Raw genomic sequence first — 22,856 nt, 5'->3', positions numbered from 1 at the left:
TAGCCTCATTAAATAGGCTTATTTTAGCAACTTAGGCTTATTAAATAGGTTTATTTCAGCAACTTAGACTTATTAAATAGCCTTATTAAATAGGCTTATTTCAGCAACTTAGGCTTATTAAATAAGCTTATTTCAGCAACTTACGCTTATTAAATAGCCTTATTAAACAGGTTTATTTCAGCAACTTAGGCTTATTAAATAGCATTTTTAAATAGGTTTATTTCAGCAACTTAGACTTATTAAATATACCTTTTAAAATAGGCTTAGTTCAGAAACTTAGGCTTTTAAAATAGGCTTATTTCAGCAACTTAGGCTCATTAAATAGCCTTATTAAATAGGCTTATTTCAGCAACTTAGGCTTATTAAAAAGCCTTATTAAATAGGCTTATTTTATCAACTTAGACTTATTAAATCGACTTATTAAATAGACATTTGAGCAACTTAGGCTCATTAAATATGCTTATGAAATATGCTTATTTCTGCAACTTAGACTTATTAGATAGGCCTATTAAATAGGCTTATTTTAGCAACTTAGGCTTATTAAATATGCTTATTTCAGCAACTTAGGCGTTTTAAATAGCATTATTAAATAGGTTTATTTCTGCAACTTAGACTTATTAAATAGCCTTATTAAATAGGCTTATTTCAGCAACTTAGTCTTATTAAATAGGCTTATTTCAGCAACTTATGCTTATTAAATAGCCTTATTAAACAGGTTTATTTCAGCAATTTACGCTTATTAAATAGCATTTTAAATAGGTTTATTTCAGCAACTTAGACTTATTAAATAGACCTTTTTATATAGGCTTAGTTCAGCAACGTAGGCTTATTAAATAGGCTTATTTCAGCAACTTATGCTTATTAAATAGCCTTATTAATCAGGTTTATTTCAGCAACTTAGGCGTATTAAATAGCATTTTTAAATAGGTTTATTTCAGCAACTTAGACTTATTAAATAGACCTTTTTAAATAGGCTTAGTTCAGAAACTTAGGCTTATTAAATAGGCTTATTTCAGCAACTTAGGTTCATTAAATAGCCTCATTAAATAGGCTTATTTCAGCAACTTAGGCTTATTAAATAGCCTTATTAAATAGGCTTATTTTAGCACCTTAGACTTATTAAATCGACTTATTAAATAGACATTTCAGCAACTTAGGCTCATTAAATAGGCTTATGAAATATGCTTATTTCTGCAACTTAGACTTATTAGATAGGCCTATTACATAGGCTTATTTCAGCAACTTAGGCTTATTAAATAGGCTTATTTCAGCAACTTAGACTTATTAAATAGCCTTATTTCAGCAACTTAGGCTTATTAAATAGGCTCATTTCAGCAACTTAGGCTTATTAAATAGCCTTAGTTCAGCAACTTAGACTTATTAAATAGGCTTATTCAGCAACTTAGGTGTATTAAATAGCCTTATTAAATAGGCTTATTTCAGCAACTTAGGCTTATTAAATAGGCTTATTTCAGCAACTTAGACTTATTAAAAAGGCTTATTTCAGCAACTTAGGCTTATGAAATAGGCATTTCAGCAACTTAGGCTTATTAAATAGGCTTATTTCAGCAACTTAGACTTATTAAATAGGCCTATTAAATAGGCTTATTAAATAGACTGATTAAATAGGCTCATTAAATACTCATTAAATAGGCTTATTAAATAGGCTTATTAAATAGACTTATTAAATAGGCTCAATAAATAGGCTTATTAAATAGGCTTATTAAATAGGCTTATTAAATAGGCTCAATAAATAGGCTTATTAAATAGGCGTATTAAATAGGCTTATTAAATAGGCGTATTAAATAGGCTTATTAAATAGGCTTATTAAATGGACTTATTAAATAGCCTCATTAAATAGGCTTATTTTAGCAACTTAGGCTTATTAAATAGGTTTATTTCAGCAACTTAGACTTATTAAATAGCCTTATTAAATAGGTTTATTTCAGCAACTTAGACTTATTAAATATACCTTTTTAAATAGGCTTAGTTCAGAAACTTAGGCTTTTTACATAGGCTTATTTCAGCAACTTAGGCTCATTAAATAGCCTTATTAAATAGGCTTATTTCAGCAACTTAGGCTTATTAAATAGCCTTATTAAATAGGCTTATTTTAGCAACTTAGACTTATTAAATCGACTAGTTAAATAGACATTTCAGCAACTTAGGCTCATTAAATAGGCTTATGAAATATGCTTATTTCTGCAACTTAGACTTATTAGATAGGCCTATTAAATAGGCTTATTTCAGCAACTTAGGCTTATTAAATAGCCTCATTTCAGCAACTTAGGCTTATTAAATAGGCTTATTTCAACAACTTAGACTTATTAAATAGCCTTATTTCAGCAACTTACGCTTATTAAATAGGCTTATTTCAGCAACCTAGGCTTATTACATAGCCTTATTAAATAGGCTTATTTCAGCAACTTGGGCTTATTAAATAGGCTTATTTCAGCAACTTAGGCTTAATAAAAATAGGCTTATTCAGCAACTTAGGCTTATTAAATAGGCTAATTAAATAGACTTATTTCAGCAACTTAGGCTTATTAAATAGGCTTATTCAGCAACTTAGGCTTATTAAATAGGCTCATTAAATACTTATTAAATAGGCTTATTAAACAGGCTTATTAAATAGACTTATTAAATAGGCTCAATAAATAGGATTCTTAAATAGGCTCATTAAATCGGCTTAATAAATAGGCTTATTAAATATGTTTATTAAATAGGCTTTATAAATTGGCTTAATAAATAAACTTATTAAATAGGCTCATTAAATAGGCTTATTAAATAGGCTTATTAAATAGGCTCAATAAATAGGCTTAATAAATAGGCTCATTGAATACTCTTTAAATAGGCTTATTAAATAGACTTATTAAATAGAGTTATTAAATAGGCTTATTAAATAGGCTTATTAAATAGGCATATTAAATAGGCTTATTAAATAGACTTATTAAATAGCCTCATTAAATAGGCTTATTTTAGCAACTTAGGCTTATTAAATAGGCTTATTTCAGCAACTTAGACTTATTAAATAGCCTTATTTCAGCAACTTAGGCTTATTAAATAGGCTCATTTCAGCAACTTAAGCTTATTACATAGACTTATTTCAGCAACTTAGACTTATTAAATAGGCTTATTTCAGCAACTTAGGCTTATTAAATAGGCTTATTTCAGCAACTTAGACTTATTAAATAGGCTTATTTCAGCAACTTAGGCTTATTAAATAGCCTTATTAAATAGGCTTATTTCAGCAACTTGGGCTTATTAAATAGGCTTATTTCAGCAACTTACGCTGATTAAATAGGCTCATTTCAGCAACTTAGACTTATTAAATAGCCTTATTTCAGGAACTTAGACTTATTAAATAGGCTTATTTCAGCAACTTATGATTATTAAATATACTTATTTCAGCAACTTAGGCTTATTAAATAGGCTTATTTCAGCAACTTAGACTTATTAAATAGCCTTATTTCAGCAACTTAGGCTTATTAAATAGGCTTATTTCAGCAACTTAGGCTTATTAAATAGCATTATTTCAGCAACTTAGACTTATTAAATAGGCTTATTTCAGCAACTTAGGCTTATTAAATAGGCTTATTCAGCAACTTAGGCTTATCAAATAGGCTTATTAAATAGGCTTATTTCAACAACTCAGGCTTATTAAATAGGCTTATTCAGCAACTTAGGCTTATTAAATAGGCTCATTAAATAGGCTTATTAAATAGACTTATTAAATAGGCTTATTAAAAAGGCTTATTAAATAGACTTATTAAATAGGCTCATTAAATACTTATTAAATAGGTTTATTAAATAGGCGTATTAAATAGGCTCATTAAATAGGCTTATTAAATAGGCTTATTAAATAGGCTTATTAAATAGACTTATTAAATAGCCTCATTAAATAGGCTTATTTTAGCAACTTATGCTTATTAAATAGCCTTATTATATAGGCTTATTTCAGCAACTTAGGCTTATTAAATAAGCTTATTTCAGCAACTTAGACTTATTAAATAGGCCTATTAAATAGGCTTATTAAATAGACTTATTAAATAGGCTCATTAAATACTTATTAAATAGGCTTATTAAATAGGCTTATTAAATAGACTTATTAAATAGGCGTATTAAATAGGCTTATTAAATAGGCTTATTAAATAGGCTTATTAAATAGGCTTATTAAATAGGCTCAATAAATAGGCTTACTAAATAGGCTCAATAAATAGGCTTATTAAATAGGCTCAATAAATAGGCGTATTAAATAGGCTCAATAAATAGGCTTATTAAATAGGCTCATTAAATACTTATTAAATAGGCGTATTAAATAGACTTATTAAATAGACTTATTAAATAGGCTTATTAAATAGACGTTATTAAATAGGCTTATTAAAAAGGCTTATTAAATAGACTTAATAAATAGGCTCATTAAATACTTATTAAATAGGTTTATTAAATAGGCGTATTAAATAGGCTTATTAAATAGGCATATTAAATAGGCTTATTAAATAGGCTAATTAAATGGACTTATTAAATAGCCTCATTAAATAGGCTAATTTTAGCAACTTAGGCTTATTAAATAGGTTTATTTCAGCAACTTAGACTTATTAAATAGCCTTATTAAATAGGCTTATTTCAGCAACTTAGGCTTATTAAATAAGCTTATTTCAGCAACTTACGCTTATTAAATAGTCTTATTAAACAGGTTTATTTCAGCAACTTAGGCTTATTAAATAGCATTTTTAAATAGGTTTATTTCAGCAACTTAGACTTATTAAATATACCTTTTTAAATAGGCTTAGTTCAGAAACTTAGGCTTTTTAAATAGGCTTATTTCAGCAACTTAGGCTCATTAAATAGCCTTATTAAATAGGCTTATTTCAGCAACTTAGGCTTATTAAAAAGCCTTATTAAATAGGCTTATTTTATCAACTTAGAATTATTAAATCGACTTATTAAATAGACATTTCAGCAACTTAGGCTCATTAAATATGCTTATGAAATATGCTTATTTCTGCAACTTAGACTTATTAGATAGGCCTATTAAATAGGCTTATTTTAGCAACTTAGGCTTATTAAATATGCTTATTTCAGCAACTTAGGCGTATTAAATAGCATTATTAAATAGGTTTATTTCTGCAACTTAGACTTATTAAATAGCCTTATTAAACAGGTTTATTTCAGCAATTTAGGCTTATTAAATAGCATTTTTAATAGGTTTATTTCAGCAACTTAGACTTATTAAATAGACCTTTTTATATAGGCTTAGTTCAGCAACTTAGGCTTATTAAATAGGCTTATTTCAGCAACTTAGGTTCATTAAATAGCCTCATTAAATAGGCTTATTTCAGCAACTTAGGCTCATTAAATAGCCTTATTAAATAGGCTTATTTTAGCAACTTAGACTTATTAAATCGACTTATTAAATAGACATTTCAGCAACTTAGGCTCATTAAATAGGCTTATGAAATATGCTTATTTCTGCAACTTAGACTTATTAGATAGGCCTATTAAATAGGCTTATTTCAGCAACTTAGTCTTATTAAATAGGCTTATTTCAGCAACTTATACTTATTAAAAAGCCTTATTTCAGCAACTTAGGCTTATGAAATAGGCTTATTTCAGCAAATTAGGCTTATTAAACAGCCTTATTAAATAGGCTTATTTCAGCAACTTGGGCTTATTAAATAGGCTTATTTCAGCAACTTAGACTTATTAAATAGGCTTATTAAGTAGGCTTATTAAATAGACTTATTAAATAGGCGTATGAAATGGGCTCAATAAATAGGCTTACTAAATAGGCTCAATAAATAGGCTTATGAAATAGGCTCATTAAATACTTATTAAATAGGCGTATTAAATAGACTTATTAAATAGACTTATTAAATAGGCTAAAAAAATAGACTAGATTAAATAGGCTTATTAAAAAGGCTTATTAAATAGACTTAATAAATAGGCTCATTAAATACTTATTAAATAGGTTTATTAAATAGGCGTATTAAATAGGCTTATTAAATAGGCGTATTAAATAGCCTTATTAAATAGGCTTATTTCAGCAACTTAGGCTTAATAAATAAGCTTATTTCAGCAACTTACGCTTATTAAATAGCCTTATTAAACAGGTTTATTTCAGCAACTTAGGCTCATTAAATAGCCTTATTAAATAGGCTTATTTTATCAACTTAGACTTATTAAATCGACTTATTAAATAGACATTAAAGCAACTTAGGCTCATTAAATATGCTTATGAAATATGCTTATTTCTGCAACTTAGATTTATTAGATAGGCCTATTAAATAGGCTTATTTTAGCAACTTAGGCTTATTAAATATGCTTATTTCAGCAACTTAGGCGTATTAAATAGCATTATTAAATAGGTTTATTTCTGCAACTTAGACTTATTAAATAGCCTTATTAAATAGGCTTATTTCAGCAACTTAGGCTTATTAAATAGGCTTATTTCAGCAACTTATGCTTATTAAATAGCCTTATTAAACAGGTTTTATTTCAGCAATTTAGGCTTATTAAATAGCATTTTAAATAGGTTTATTTCAGCAACTTAGACTTATTAAATAGACCTTTTTATATAGGCTTAGTTCAGCAATGTAGGCTTATTAAACAGGCTTATTTCAGCAACTTATGCTTATTAAATAGCCTTATTAATCAGGTTTATTTCAGCAACTTAGGCGTATTAAATAGCATTTTTAAATAGGTTTATTTCAGCAACTTAGACTTATTAAATAGACCTTTTTAAATAGGCTTAGTTCAGAAACTTAGGCTTATTAAATAGGCTTATTTCAGCAACTTAGGTTCATTAAATAGCCTCATTAAATAGGCTTATTTCAGCAACTTAGCCTCATTAAATAGACTTATTAAATAGGCTTATTTTAGCAACTTAGACTTATTAAATCGACTTATTAAATAGACATTTCAGCAACTTAGGCTCATTAAATAGGCTTATGAAATATGCTTATTTCTGCAACTTAGACTTATTAGATAGGCCTATTAAATAGGCTTATTTCAGCAACTTAGGCTTATTAAATAGGCTTATTTCAGCAACTTAGACTTATTAAATAGCCTTATTTCAGCAACTTAGGCTTATTTAATAGGCTCATTTCAGGAACTTAGGCTTATTAAATAGCCTTAGTTCAGCAACTTAGACTTATTAAATAGGCTTATTCAGCAAATTAGGCGTATTAAATAGCCTTATTAAATAGGCTTATTTCAGCAACTTAGGCTTATTAAATAGACTTGTTTCAGCAACTTAGACTTATTAAAAAGGCTTATTTCAGCAACTTATGCTTATGAAATATGCTTTTCAGCAACTTAGGCTTATTAAATAGGCTTATTTCAGCAACTTAGACTTATTAAATAGGTCTATTAAATAGGCTTATTAAATAGACTGATTAAATAGGCTCATTAAATACTCATTAAATAGGCTTATTAAATAGGCTTATTAAATATACTTATTAAATACGCTCAATAAATAGGCTTATTAAATAGGCTTATTAAATAGGCTTATTAAATAGGCTCAATAAATAGGCTTATTAAATAGGCGTATTAAATAGGCTTATTTAATAGGCGTATTAAATAGGCTTATTAAATAGGCTTATTAAATGGACTTATTAAATAGCCTCATTAAATAGGCTTATTTTAGCAACTTAGGCTTATTAAATAGGTTTATTTCAGCAACTTAGACTTATTAAATAGCCTTATTAAATAGGCTTATTTCAGCAACTTAGGCTTATTAAATAGGCTTATTCCAGCAACTTGCGCTTATTAAAGAGCCTTATTAAACAGGTTTATTTCAGCAACTTAGGCTTATTAAATAGCATTTTTAAATAGGTTTATTTCAGCAACTTAGACTTATTAAATATACCTTTTTAAATAGGCTTAGTTCAGAAACTTAGGCTTTTTACATAGGCTTATTTCAGCAACTTAGGCTCATTAAATAGCCTTATTAAATAGCTTATTTCAGCAACTTAGGCTTATTAATTAGCCTTATTAAATAGGCTTATTTTAGCAACTTAGACTTATTAAATCGACTTATTAAATAGACATTTCAGCAACTTAGGCTCATTAAATATGCTTATGAAATATGCTTATTTCTGCAACTTAGACTTATTAGATAGGCCTATTAAATAGGCTTATTTCAGCAACTTAGGCTTATTAAATATGCTTATTTCAGCAACTTAGGCGTATTAAATAGCATTATTAAATAGGTTTATTTCTGCAACTTAGACTTATTAAATAGCCTTATTAAATAGGCTTATTTCAGCAACTTAGGCTTATTAAATAGGCTTATTTCAGCAACTTATGCTTATTAAATAGCCTTATTAAACAGGTTTTATTTCAGCAATTTAGGCTTATTAAATAGCATTTTAAATAGGTTTATTTCAGCAACTTAGACTTATTAAATAGACCTTTTTATATAGGCTTAGTTCAGCAATGTAGGCTTATTAAACAGGCTTATTTCAGCAACTTATGCTTATTAAATAGCCTTATTAATCAGGTTTATTTCAGCAACTTAGGCGTATTAAATAGCATTTTTAAATAGGTTTATTTCAGCAACTTAGACTTATTAAATAGACCTTTTTAAATAGGCTTAGTTCAGAAACTTAGGCTTATTAAATAGGCTTATTTCAGCAACTTAGGTTCATTAAATAGCCTCATTAAATAGGCTTATTTCAGCAACTTAGCCTCATTAAATAGACTTATTAAATAGGCTTATTTTAGCAACTTAGACTTATTAAATCGACTTATTAAATAGACATTTCAGCAACTTAGGCTCATTAAATAGGCTTATGAAATATGCTTATTTCTGCAACTTAGACTTATTAGATAGGCCTATTACATAGGCTTATTTCAGCAACTTAGGCTTATTAAATAGGCTTATTTCAGCAACTTAGACTTATTAAATAGCCTTATTTCAGCAACTTAGGCTTATTTAATAGGCTCATTTCAGCAACTTAGGCTTATTAAATAGCCTTAGTTCAGCAACTTAGACTTATTAAATAGGCTTATTCAGCAAATTAGGCGTATTAAATAGCCTTATTAAATAGGCTTATTTCAGCAACTTAGGCTTATTAAATAGACTTGTTTCAGCAACTTAGACTTATTAAAAAGGCTTATTTCAGCAACTTATGCTTATGAAATATGCTTTTCAGCAACTTAGGCTTATTAAATAGGCTTATTTCAGCAACTTAGACTTATTAAATAGGTCTATTAAATAGGCTTATTAAATAGACTGATTAAATAGGCTCATTAAATACTCATTAAATAGGCTTATTAAATAGGCTTATTAAATAGACTTATTAAATAGGCTCAATAAATAGGCTTATTAAATAGGCTTATTAAATAGGCTTATTAAATAGGCTCAATAAATAGGCTTATTAAATAGGCGTATTAAATAGGCTTATTAAATAGGCGTATTAAATAGGCTTATTAAATAGGCTTATTAAATGGACTTATTAAATAGCCTCATTAAATAGGCTTATTTTAGCAACTTAGGCTTATTAAATAGGTTTATTTCAGCAACTTAGACTTATTAAATAGCCTTATTAAATAGGCTTATTTCAGCAACTTAGGCTTATTAAATAGGCTTATTCCAGCAACTTGCGCTTATTAAAGAGCCTTATTAAACAGGTTTATTTCAGCAACTTAGGCTTATTAAATAGCATTTTTAAATAGGTTTATTTCAGCAACTTAGACTTATTAAATATACCTTTTTAAATAGGCTTAGTTCAGAAACTTAGGCTTTTTACATAGGCTTATTTCAGCAACTTAGGCTCATTAAATAGCCTTATTAAATAGCTTATTTCAGCAACTTAGGCTTATTAATTAGCCTTATTAAATAGGCTTATTTTAGCAACTTAGACTTATTAAATCGACTTATTAAATAGACATTTCAGCAACTTAGGCTCATTAAATATGCTTATGAAATATGCTTATTTCTGCAACTTAGACTTATTAGATAGGCCTATTAAATAGGCTTATTTCAGCAACTTAGGCTTATTAAATATGCTTATTTCAGCAACTTAGGCGTATTAAATAGCATTATTAAATAGGTTTATTTCTGCAACTTAGACTTATTAAATAGCCTTATTAAATAGGCTTATTTCAGCAACTTAGGCTTATTAAATAGGCTTATTTCAGCAACTTATGCTTATTAAATAGCCTTATTAAACAGGTTTATTTCAGCAATTAAGGCTTATTAAATAGCATTTTTAAATAGGTTTATTTCAGCAACTTAGACTTATTAAATATACCTTTTTATATAGGCTTAGTTCAGCAACGTAGGCTTATTAAATAGGCTTATTTCAGCAACTTATGCTTATTAAATAGCCTTATTAATCAGGTTTATTTCAGCAACTTAGGCGTATTAAATAACATTTTTAAATAGGTTTATTTCAGCAACTTAGACTTATTAAATAGACCTTTTTAAATAGGCTTAGTTCAGAAACTTCGGCTTATTAAATAGGCTTATTTCAGCAACTTAGGCTCATTAAATAGCCTCATTAAATAGGCTTATTTCAGCAACTTAGGCTTATTAAATAGGCTTATTAAATAGGCTTATTAAATAGGCTTTTTAAATAGGCTTATTAAATAGGCTCAATAAATAGGCTTACTAAAAAGGCTCAATAAATAGGCTCATTAAATAGGCTCAATAAATAGGCGTATTAAATAGGCTCAATAAATAGGCTTATTAAATAGCCTCATTAAATACTTATTAAATAGGCATATTAAATAGACTTATTAAATAGACTTATTAAATAGGCTTATTAAATAGACTGTATTAAATAGGCTTATTAAAAAGGCTTATTGAATAGACTTAATATATAGGCACATTAAATACTTATTAAATAGGTTTATTAAATAGGCGTATTAAATAGGCTTATTAAATAGGCGTATTAAATAGGCTCATTAAATAGTCTAATTAAATGGACTCATTAAATAGCCTCATTAAATAGGCTTATTTTAGCAACTTAGGCTTATTAAATAGGTTTATTTCAGCAACTTAGACTTATTAAATAGCCTTATTAAATAGGCTTATTTCAGCAACTTAGGCTTATTAAATAAGCTTATTTCAGCAACTTACGCTTATTAAATAGCCTTATTAAACAGGTTTATTTCAGCAACTTAGGCTTATTAAATAGCATTTTTAAATAGGTTTATTTCAGCAACTTAGACTTATTAAATATACCTTTTAAAATAGGCTTAGTTCAGAAACTTAGGCTTTTAAAATAGGCTTATTTCAGCAACTTAGGCTCATTAAATAGCCTTATTAAATAGGCTTATTTCAGCAACTTAGGCTTATTAAAAAGCCTTATTAAATAGGCTTATTTTATCAACTTAGACTTATTAAATCGACTTATTAAATAGACATTTGAGCAACTTAGGCTCATTAAATATGCTTATGAAATATGCTTATTTCTGCAACTTAGACTTATTAGATAGGCCTATTAAATAGGCTTATTTTAGCAACTTAGGCTTATTAAATATGCTTATTTCAGCAACTTAGGCGTTTTAAATAGCATTATTAAATAGGTTTATTTCTGCAACTTAGACTTATTAAATAGCCTTATTAAATAGGCTTATTTCAGCAACTTAGTCTTATTAAATAGGCTTATTTCAGCAACTTATGCTTATTAAATAGCCTTATTAAACAGGTTTATTTCAGCAATTTACGCTTATTAAATAGCATTTTAAATAGGTTTATTTCAGCAACTTAGACTTATTAAATAGACCTTTTTATATAGGCTTAGTTCAGCAACGTAGGCTTATTAAATAGGCTTATTTCAGCAACTTATGCTTATTAAATAGCCTTATTAATCAGGTTTATTTCAGCAACTTAGGCGTATTAAATAGCATTTTTAAATAGGTTTATTTCAGCAACTTAGACTTATTAAATAGACCTTTTTAAATAGGCTTAGTTCAGGAACTTAGGCTTATTAAATAGGCTTATTTCAGCAACTTAGGTTCATTAAATAGCCTCATTAAATAGGCTTATTTCAGCAACTTAGGCTTATTAAATAGCCTTATTAAATAGGCTTATTTTAGCACCTTAGACTTATTAAATAGACATTTCAGCAACTTAGGCTCATTAAATAGGCTTATGAAATATGCTTATTTCTGCAACTTAGACTTATTAGATAGGCCTATTACATAGGCTTATTTCAGCAACTTAGGCTTATTAAATAGGCTTATTTCAGCAACTTAGACTTATTAAATAGCCTTATTTCAGCAACTTAGGCTTATTAAATAGGCTCATTTCAGCAACTTAGGCTTATTAAATAGCCTTAGTTCAGCAACTTAGACTTATTAAATAGGCTTATTCAGCAACTTAGGTGTATTAAATAGCCTTATTAAATAGGCTTATTTCAGCAACTTAGACTTATTAAATAGGCTTATTCAGCAACTTAGGTGTATTAAATAGCCTTATTAAATAGGCTTATTTCAGCAACTTAGGCTCATTAAATAGCCTTATTAAATAGGCTTATTTCAGCAACTTAGGCTTATTAAAAAGCCTTATTAAATAGGCTTATTTTATCAACTTAGACTTATTAAATCGACTTATTAAATAGACATTTGAGCAACTTAGGCTCATTAAATATGCTTATGAAATATGCTTATTTCTGGAACTTAGACTTATTAGATAGGCCTATTAAATAGGCTTATTTTAGCAACTTAGGCTTATTAAATATGCTTATTTCAGCAACTTAGGCGTTTTAAATAGCATTATTAAATAGGTTTATTTCTGCAACTTAGACTTATTAAATAGCCTTATTAAATAGGCTTATTTCAGCAACTTAGTCTTATTAAATAGGCTTATTTCAGCAACTTATGCTTATTAAATAGCCTTATTAAACAGGTTTATTTCAGCAATTTACGCTTATTAAATAGCATTTTAAATAGGTTTATTTCAGCAACTTAGACTTATTAAATAGACCTTTTTATATAGGCTTAGTTCAGCAACGTAGGCTTATTAAATAGGCTTATTTCAGCAACTTATGCTTATTAAATAGCCTTATTAATCAGGTTTATTTCAGCAACTTAGGCGTATTAAATAGCATTTTTAAATAGGTTTATTTCAGCAACTTAGACTTATTAAATAGACCTTTTTAAATAGGCTTAGTTCAGAAACTTAGGCTTATTAAATAGGCTTATTTCAGCAACTTAGGTTCATTAAATAGCCTCATTAAACAGGCTTATTTCAGCAACTTAGGCTTATTAAATAGCCTTATTAAATAGGCTTATTTTAGCACCTTAGACTTATTAAATCGACTTATTAAATAGACATTTCAGCAACTTAGGCTCATTAAATAGGCTTATGAAATATGCTTATTTCTGCAACTTAGACTTATTAGATAGGCCTATTACATAGGCTTATTTCAGCAACTTAGGCTTATTAAATAGGCTTATTTCAGCAACTTAGACTTATTAAATAGCCTTATTTCAGCAACTTAGGCTTATTAAATAGGCTCATTTCAGCAACTTAGGCTTATTAAATAGCCTTAGTTCAGCAACTTAGACTTATTAAATAGGCTTATTCAGCAACTTAGGTGTATTAAATAGCCTTATTAAATAGGCTTATTTCAGCAACTTAGACTTATTAAAAAGGCTTATTTCAGCAACTTAGGCTTATGAAATAGGCATTTCAGCAACTTAGGCGTATTAAATAGGCTTATTTCAGCAACTTAGACTTATTAAATAGGCCTATTAAATAGGCTTATTAAATAGACTGATTAAATAGGCTCATTAAATACTCATTAAATAGGCTTATTAAATAGGCTTATTAAATAGACTTATTAAATAGGCTCAATAAATAGGCTTATTAAATAGGCTTATTAAATAGGCTTATTAAATAGGCTCAATAAATAGGCTTATTAAATAGGCGTATTAAATAGGCTTATTAAATAGGCGTATTAAATAGGCTTATTAAATAGGCTTATTAAATGGACTTATTAAATAGCCTCATTAAATAGGCTTATTTTAGCAACTTAGGCTTATTAAATAGGTTTATTTCAGCAACTTAGACTTATTAAATAGCCTTATTAAATAGGTTTATTTCAGCAACTTAGACTTATTAAATATACCTTTTTAAATAGGCTTAGTTCAGAAACTTAGGCTTTTTACATAGGCTTATTTCAGCAACTTAGGCTCATTAAATAGCCTTATTAAATAGGCTTATTTCAGCAACTTAGGCTTATTAAATAGCCTTATTAAATAGGCTTATTTTAGCAACTTAGACTTATTAAATCGACTAGTTAAATAGACATTTCAGCAACTTAGGCTCATTAAATAGGCTTATGAAATATGCTTATTTCTGCAACTTAGACTTATTAGATAGGCCTATTAAATAGGCTTATTTCAGCAACTTAGGCTTATTAAATAGCCTCATTTCAGCAACTTAGGCTTATTAAATAGGCTTATTTCAACAACTTAGACTTATTAAATAGCCTTATTTCAGCAACTTACGCTTATTAAATAGGCTTATTTCAGCAACCTAGGCTCATTACATAGCCTTATTAAATAGGCTTATTTCAGCAACTTGGGCTTATTAAATAGGCTTATTTCAGCAACTTAGGCTTAATAAAAATAGGCTTATTCAGCAACTTAGGCTTATTAAATAGGCTAATTAAATAGACTTATTTCAGCAACTTAGGCTTATTAAATAGGCTTATTCAGCAACTTAGGCTTATTAAATAGGCTCATTAAATACTTATTAAATAGGCTTATTAAACAGGCTTATTAAATAGACTTATTAAATAGGCTCAATAAATAGGCTTCTTAAATAGGCTCATTAAATCGGCTTAATAAATAGGCTTATTAAATATGTTTATTAAATAGGCTTTATAAATTGGCTTAATAAATAAACTTATTAAATAGGCTCATTAAATAGGCTTATTAAATAGGCTTATTAAATAGGCTCAATAAATAGGCTTAATAAATAGGCTCATTGAATACTCTTTAAATAGGCTTATTAAATAGACTTATTAAATAGGCATATTAAATAGGCTTATTAAATAGACTTATTAAATAGCCTCATTAAATAGGCTTATTTTAGCAACTTAGGCTTATTAAATAGGCTTATTTCAGCAACTTAGACTTATTAAATAGCCTTATTTCAGCAACTTAGGCTTATTAAATAGGCTCATTTCAGCAACTTAAGCTTATTACATAGACTTATTTCAGCAACTTAGACTTATTAAATAGGCTTATTTCAGCAACTTAGGCTTATTAAATAGGCTTATTTCAGCAACTTAGACTTATTAAATAGGCTTATTTCAGCAACTTAGGCTTATTAAATAGCCTTATTAAATAGGCTTATTTCAGCAACTTGGGCTTATTAAATAGGCTTATTTCAGCAACTTACGCTGATTAAATAGGCTCATTTCAGCAACTTAGACTTATTAAATAGCCTTATTTCAGGAACTTAGACTTATTAAATAGGCTTATTTCAGCAACTTATGATTATTAAATATACTTATTTCAGCAACTTAGGCTTATTAAATAGGCTTATTTCAGCAACTTAGACTTATTAAATAGCCTTATTTCAGCAACTTAGGCTTATTAAATAGGCTTATTTCAGCAACTTAGGCTTATTAAATAGCATTATTTCAGCAACTTAGACTTATTAAATAGGCTTATTTCAGCAACTTAGGCTTATTAAATAGGCTTATTCAGCAACTTAGGCTTATCAAATAGGCTTATTAAATAGGCTTATTTCAACAACTCAGGCTTATTAAATAGGCTTATTCAGCAACTTAGGCTTATTAAATAGGCTCATTAAATACTTATTAAATAATCTTATTAAACAGGCTTATTAAATAGACTTATTAAATAGGCTCAATAAATAGGCTTGTTAAATAGGCTCATCAAATATGCTTAATAAATAGGCTTATTAAATAGGCTTATTAAATAGGCTTATTAAATAGGCTTATTAAATAGACTCATTAAATAGGCTTATTAAATAGGCTTATTAAATAGGCTTAATAAATAGGCTTATTAAATAGGCTCAATAAATAGGCTTATTAAATAGGCTCATTAAATACTTATTAAATAGGCGTATTAAATAGACTTATTAAATAGACTTATTAAATAGCCTCATTAAATAGGCTTATTTTAGCAACTTAGGCTTATTAAATAGGCTTATTTCAGCAACTTAGACTTATTAAATAGCCTTATTTCAGCAACTTAGGCTTATTAAAAAGGCTCATTTAAGCAACTTAGGCTTATTAAATAGCCTTATTTCAGCAACGTAGACTTATTAAATAGGCTTATTCAGCAACTTAGGCTTATTAAATAGCCTTATTAAATAGGCTTATTTTAGCAACTTAGGCTCATTAAATAGGCTTATTTCAGCAACTTAGACTTATTAAAAAGCCTTATTTCAGCAACTTAGGCTTATGAAATAGGCTTATTTCAGCAACTTAGGCTTATTAAACAGCCTTATTAAATAGGCTTATTTCAGCAACTTGGGCTTATTAAATAGGCTTATTTCAGCAACTTAGACTTATTAAATAGGCTTATTAAGTAGGCTTATTAAATAGACTTATTAAATAGGCGTATGAAATGGGCTCAATAAATAGGCTTATTAAATAGGCTCAATAAATAGGCGTATTAAATAGGCTCAATAAATAGGCTCATTAAATAGGCTCAATAAATAGGCTTATTAAATAGGCTCATTAAATAGGCTTATTAAAAAGGCTTATTAAATAGACTTATTAAATAGGCTCATTAAATACTTATTAAATAGGTTTATTAAATAGGCGTATTAAATAGGCTCATTAAATAGGCTTATTAAATAGGCTTATTAAATAGGCTTATTAAATAGACTTATTAAATAGCCTCATTAAATAGGCTTATTTTAGCAACTTATGCTTATTAAATAGCCTTATTATATAGGCTTATTTCAGCAACTTAGGCTTATTAAATAAGCTTATTTCAGCAACTTAGACTTATTAAATAGGCCTATTAAATAGGCTTATTAAATAGACTTATTAAATAGGCTCATTAAATACTTATTAAATAGGCTTATTAAATAGGCTTATTAAATAGACTTATTAAATAGGCGTATTAAATAGGCTTATTAAATAGGCTTATTAAATAGGCTTATTAAATAGGCTTATTAAATAGGCTTATTAAATAGGCTCAATAAATAGGCTTACTAAATAGGCTCAATAAATAGGCTTATTAAATAGGCTCAATAAATAGGCGTATTAAATAGGCTCAATAAATAGGCTTATTAAATAGGCTCATTAAATACTTATTAAATAAGCGTATTAAATAGACTTATTAAATAGACTTATTAAATAGGCTTATTAAATAGACGTTATTAAATAGGCTTATTAAAAAGGCTTATTAAATAGACTTAATAAATAGGCTCATTAAATACTTATTAAATAGGTTTATTAAATAGGCGTATTAAATAGGCTTATTAAATAGGCATATTAAATAGGCTTATTAAATAGGCTAATTAAATGGACTTATTAAATAGCCTCATTAAATAGGCTAATTTTAGCAACTTAGGCTTATTAAATAGGTTTATTTCAGCAACTTAGACTTATTAAATAGCCTTATTAAATAGGCTTATTTCAGCAACTTAGGCTTATTAAATAAGCTTATTTCAGCAACTTACGCTTATTAAATAGTCTTATTAAACAGGTTTATTTCAGCAACTTAGGCTTATTAAATAGCATTTTTAAATAGGTTTATTTCAGCAACTTAGACTTATTAAATATACCTTTTTAAATAGGCTTAGTTCAGAAACTTAGGCTTTTTAAATAGGCTTATTTCAGCAACTTAGGCTCATTAAATAGCCTTATTAAATAGGCTTATTTCAGCAACTTAGGCTTATTAAAAAGCCTTATTAAATAGGCTTATTTTATCAACTTAGACTTATTAAATCGACTTATTAAATAGACATTTCAGCAACTTAGGCTCATTAAATATGCTTATGAAATATGCTTATTTCTGCAACTTAGACTTATTAGATAGGCCTATTAAATAGGCTTATTTTAGCAACTTAGGCTTATTAAATATGCTTATTTCAGCAACTTAGGCGTATTAAATAGCATTATTAAATAGGTTTATTTCTGCAACTTAGACTTATTAAATAGCCTTATTAAACAGGTTTATTTCAGCAATTTAGGCTTATTAAATAGCATTTTTAATAGGTTTATTTCAGCAACTTAGACTTATTAAATAGACCTTTTTATATAGGCTTAGTTCAGCAACTTAGGCTTATTAAATAGGCTTATTTCAGCAACTTAGGTTCATTAAATAGCCTCATTAAATAGGCTTATTTCAGCAACTTAGGCTCATTAAATAGCCTTATTAAATAGGCTTATTTTAGCAACTTAGACTTATTAAATCGACTTATTAAATAGACATTTCAGCAACTTAGGCTCATTAAATAGGCTTATGAAATATGCTTATTTCTGCAACTTAGACTTATTAGATAGGCCTATTAAATAGGCTTATTTCAGCAACTTAGTCTTATTAAATAGGCTTATTTCAGCAACTTATACTTATTAAAAAGCCTTATTTCAGCAAATTAGGCTTATGAAATAGGCTTATTTCAGCAAATTAGGCTTATTAAACAGCCTTATTAAATAGGCTTATTTCAGCAACTTGGGCTTATTAAATAGGCTTATTTCAGCAACTTAGACTTATTAAATAGGCTTATTAAGTAGGCTTATTAAATAGACTTATTAAATAGGCGTATGAAATGGGCTCAATAAATAGGCTTACTAAATAGGCTCAATAAATAGGCTTATGAAATAGGCTCATTAAATACTTATTAAATAGGCGTATTAAATAGACTTATTAAATAGACTTATTAAATAGGCTAAAAAAATAGACTAGATTAAATAGGCTTATTAAAAAGGCTTATTAAATAGACTTAATAAATAGGCTCATTAAATACTTATTAAATAGGTTTATTAAATAGGCGTATTAAATAGGCTTATTAAATAGGCGTATTAAATAGCCTTATTAAATAGGCTTATTTCAGCAACTTAGGCTTAATAAATAAGCTTATTTCAGCAACTTACGCTTATTAAATAGCCTTATTAAACAGGTTTATTTCAGCAACTTAGGCTCATTAAATAGCCTTATTAAATAGGCTTATTTTATCAACTTAGACTTATTAAATCGACTTATTAAATAGACATTAAAGCAACTTAGGCTCATTAAATATGCTTATGAAATATGCTTATTTCTGCAACTTAGATTTATTAGATAGGCCTATTAAATAGGCTTATTTTAGCAACTTAGGCTTATTAAATATGCTTATTTCAGCAACTTAGGCGTATTAAATAGCTTTATTAAATAGGTTTATTTCTGCAACTTAGACTTATTAAATAGCCTTATTAAATAGGCTTATTTCAGCAACTTAGGCTTATTAAATAGGCTTATTTCAGCAACTTATGCTTATTAAATAGCCTTATTAAACAGGTTTTATTTCAGCAATTTAGGCTTATTAAATAGCATTTTAAATAGGTTTATTTCAGCAACTTAGACTTATTAAATAGACCTTTTTATATAGGCTTAGTTCAGCAATGTAGGCTTATTAAACAGGCTTATTTCAGCAACTTATGCTTATTAAATAGCCTTATTAATCAGGTTTATTTCAGCAACTTAGACTTATTAAATAGACCTTTTTAAATAGGCTTAGTTCAGAAACTTAGGCTTATTAAATAGGCTTATTTCAGCAACTTAGGTTCATTAAATAGCCTCATTAAATAGGCTTATTTCAGCAACTTAGCCTCATTAAATAGACTTATTAAATAGGCTTATTTTAGCAACTTAGACTTATTAAATCGACTTATTAAATAGACATTTCAGCAACTTAGGCTCATTAAATAGGCTTATGAAATATGCTTATTTCTGCAACTTAGACTTATTAGATAGGCCTATTAAATAGGCTTATTTCAGCAACTTAGGCTTATTAAATAGGCTTATTTCAGCAACTTAGACTTATTAAATAGCCTTATTTCAGCAACTTAGGCTTATTTAATAGGCTCATTTCAGCAACTTAGGCTTATTAAATAGCCTTAGTTCAGCAACTTAGACTTATTAAATAGGCTTATTCAGCAAATTAGGCGTATTAAATAGCCTTATTAAATAGGCTTATTTCAGCAACTTAGGCTTATTAAATAGACTTGTTTCAGCAACTTAGACTTATTAAAAAGGCTTATTTCAGCAACTTATGCTTATGAAATATGCTTTTCAGCAACTTAGGCTTATTAAATAGGCTTATTTCAGCAACTTAGACTTATTAAATAGGTCTATTAAATAGGCTTATTAAATAGACTGATTAAATAGGCTCATTAAATACTCATTAAATAGGCTTATTAAATAGGCTTATTAAATAGACTTATTAAATAGGCTCAATAAATAGGCTTATTAAATAGGCTTATTAAATAGGCTTATTAAATAGGCTCAATAAATAGGCTTATTAAATAGGCGTATTAAATAGGCTTATTAAATAGGCGTATTAAATAGGCTTATTAAATAGGCTTATTAAATGGACTTATTAAATAGCCTCATTAAATAGGCTTATTTTAGCAACTTAGGCTTATTAAATAGGTTTATTTCAGCAACTTAGACTTATTAAATAGCCTTATTAAATAGGCTTATTTCAGCAACTTAGGCTTATTAAATAGGCTTATTCCAGCAACTTGCGCTTATTAAAGAGCCTTATTAAACAGGTTTATTTCAGCAACTTAGGCTTATTAAATAGCATTTTCAAATAGGTTTATTTCAGCAACTTAGACTTATTAAATATACCTTTTTAAATAGGCTTAGTTCAGAAACTTAGGCTTTTTACATAGGCTTATTTCAGCAACTTAGGCTCATTAAATAGCCTTATTAAATAGCTTATTTCAGCAACTTAGGCTTATTAATTAGCCTTATTAAATAGGCTTATTTTAGCAACTTAGACTTATTAAATCGACTTATTAAATAGACATTTCAGCAACTTAGGCTCATTAAATATGCTTATGAAATATGCTTATTTCTGCAACTTAGACTTATTAGATAGGCCTATTAAATAGGCTTATTTCAGCAACTTAGGCTTATTAAATATGCTTATTTCAGCAACTTAGGCGTATTAAATAGCATTATTAAATAGGTTTATTTCTGCAACTTAGACTTATTAAATAGCCTTATTAAATAGTCTTATTTCAGCAACTTAGGCTTATTAAATAGGCTTATTTCAGCAACTTATGCTTATTAAATAGCCTTATTAAACAGGTTTATTTCAGCAATTAAGGCTTATTAAATAGCATTTTTAAATAGGTTTATTTCAGCAACTTAGACTTATTAAATATACCTTTTTATATAGGCTTAGTTCAGCAACGTAGGCTTATTAAATAGGCTTATTTCAGCAACTTATGCTTATTAAATAGCCTTATTAATAAGGTTTATTTCAGCAACTTAGGCGTATTAAATAACATTTTTAAATAGGTTTATTTCAGCAACTTAGACTTATTAAATAGACCTTTTTAAATAGGCTTAGTTCAGAAACTTCGGCTTATTAAATAGGCTTATTTCAGCAACTTAGGCTCATTAAATAGCCTCATTAAATAGGCTTATTTCAGCAACTTAGGCTTATTAAATAGCCTTATTAAATAGGCTTATTTTAGCAACTTAGACTTATTAAATCGACTTGTTAAATAGACATTTCAGCAACTTAGGCTCATTAAATAGGCTTATGAAATATGCTTATTTCTGCAACTTAGACTTATTAGATAGGCCTATTAAATAGGCTTATTTCAGCAACTTAGGCTTATTAAATAGGTTTATTTCAGCAACTTAGACTTATTAAATAGCCTTATTTCAGCAACTTAGGCTTATTAAATAGGCTCATTTCAGCAACTTAGGCTTATTAAATAGCCTTAGTTCAGCAACTTAGACTTATTAAATAGGCTTATTCAGCAACTTAGGCTTATTAAATAGCCTTATTAAATAGGCTTATTTCAGCAACTTAGGCTTATTAAATAGGTTTATTTCAGCAACTTAGACTTATTAAAAAGGCTTATTTCAGCAACTTAGGCTTATGAAATAGGCTTTTCAGCAACTTAGGCTTATTAAATAGGCTTATTTCAGTAACTTAGACTTATTAAATAGGCCTATTAAATAGGCTTATTAAATAGACTGATTAAATAGGCTCATCAAATACTCATTAAATAGGCTTATTAAATAAGCTTATTAAATAGACTTATTAAATAGGCTCAATAAATAGGCTTATTAAATAGGCTTATTAAACAGGCTTATTAAATAGGCTCAATAAATAGGCTTATTAAATAGGCTTATTAAATAGGCTTATTAAATAGGATTATTAAATAGACTTATTAAATAGGCGTATTAAATAGGCTTATTAAATAGACTTATTAAATAGCCCCATTAAATAGGCTTATTAAATGGACTTATTAAATAGCCTCATTAAATAGGCTTATTTTAGCAACTTAGGCTTATTAAATAGGTTTATTTCAGCAACTTAGACTTATTAAATAGCCTTATTAAATAGGCTTATTTCAGCAACTTAGGCTTATTAAATAGGCTTATTCCAGCAACTTGCGCTTATTAAAGAGCCTTATTAAACAGGTTTATTTCAGCAACTTAGGCTTATTAAATAGCATTTTTAAATAGGTTTATTTCAGCAACTTAGACTTATTAAATATACCTTTTTAAATAGGCTTAGTTCAGAAACTTAGGCTTTTTACATAGGCTTATTTCAGCAACTTAGGCTCATTAAATAGCCTTATTAAATAGCTTATTTCAGCAACTTAGACTTATTAAATCGACTTATTAAATAGACATTTCAGCAACTTAGGCTCATTAAATATGCTTATGAA

The sequence above is a fragment of the Petromyzon marinus genome, unplaced genomic scaffold, assembly GCF_048934315.1.
Source record: "Petromyzon marinus isolate PM22_M1 ecotype Great Lakes invasive population unplaced genomic scaffold, UKy_Petmar_22M1.pri1.0 PM_G_Scaffold_41, whole genome shotgun sequence".
In the NCBI taxonomy this organism is placed as follows: domain Eukaryota; kingdom Metazoa; phylum Chordata; class Hyperoartia; order Petromyzontiformes; family Petromyzontidae; genus Petromyzon; species Petromyzon marinus.
This window is presented reverse-complemented; position numbering follows the sequence as displayed.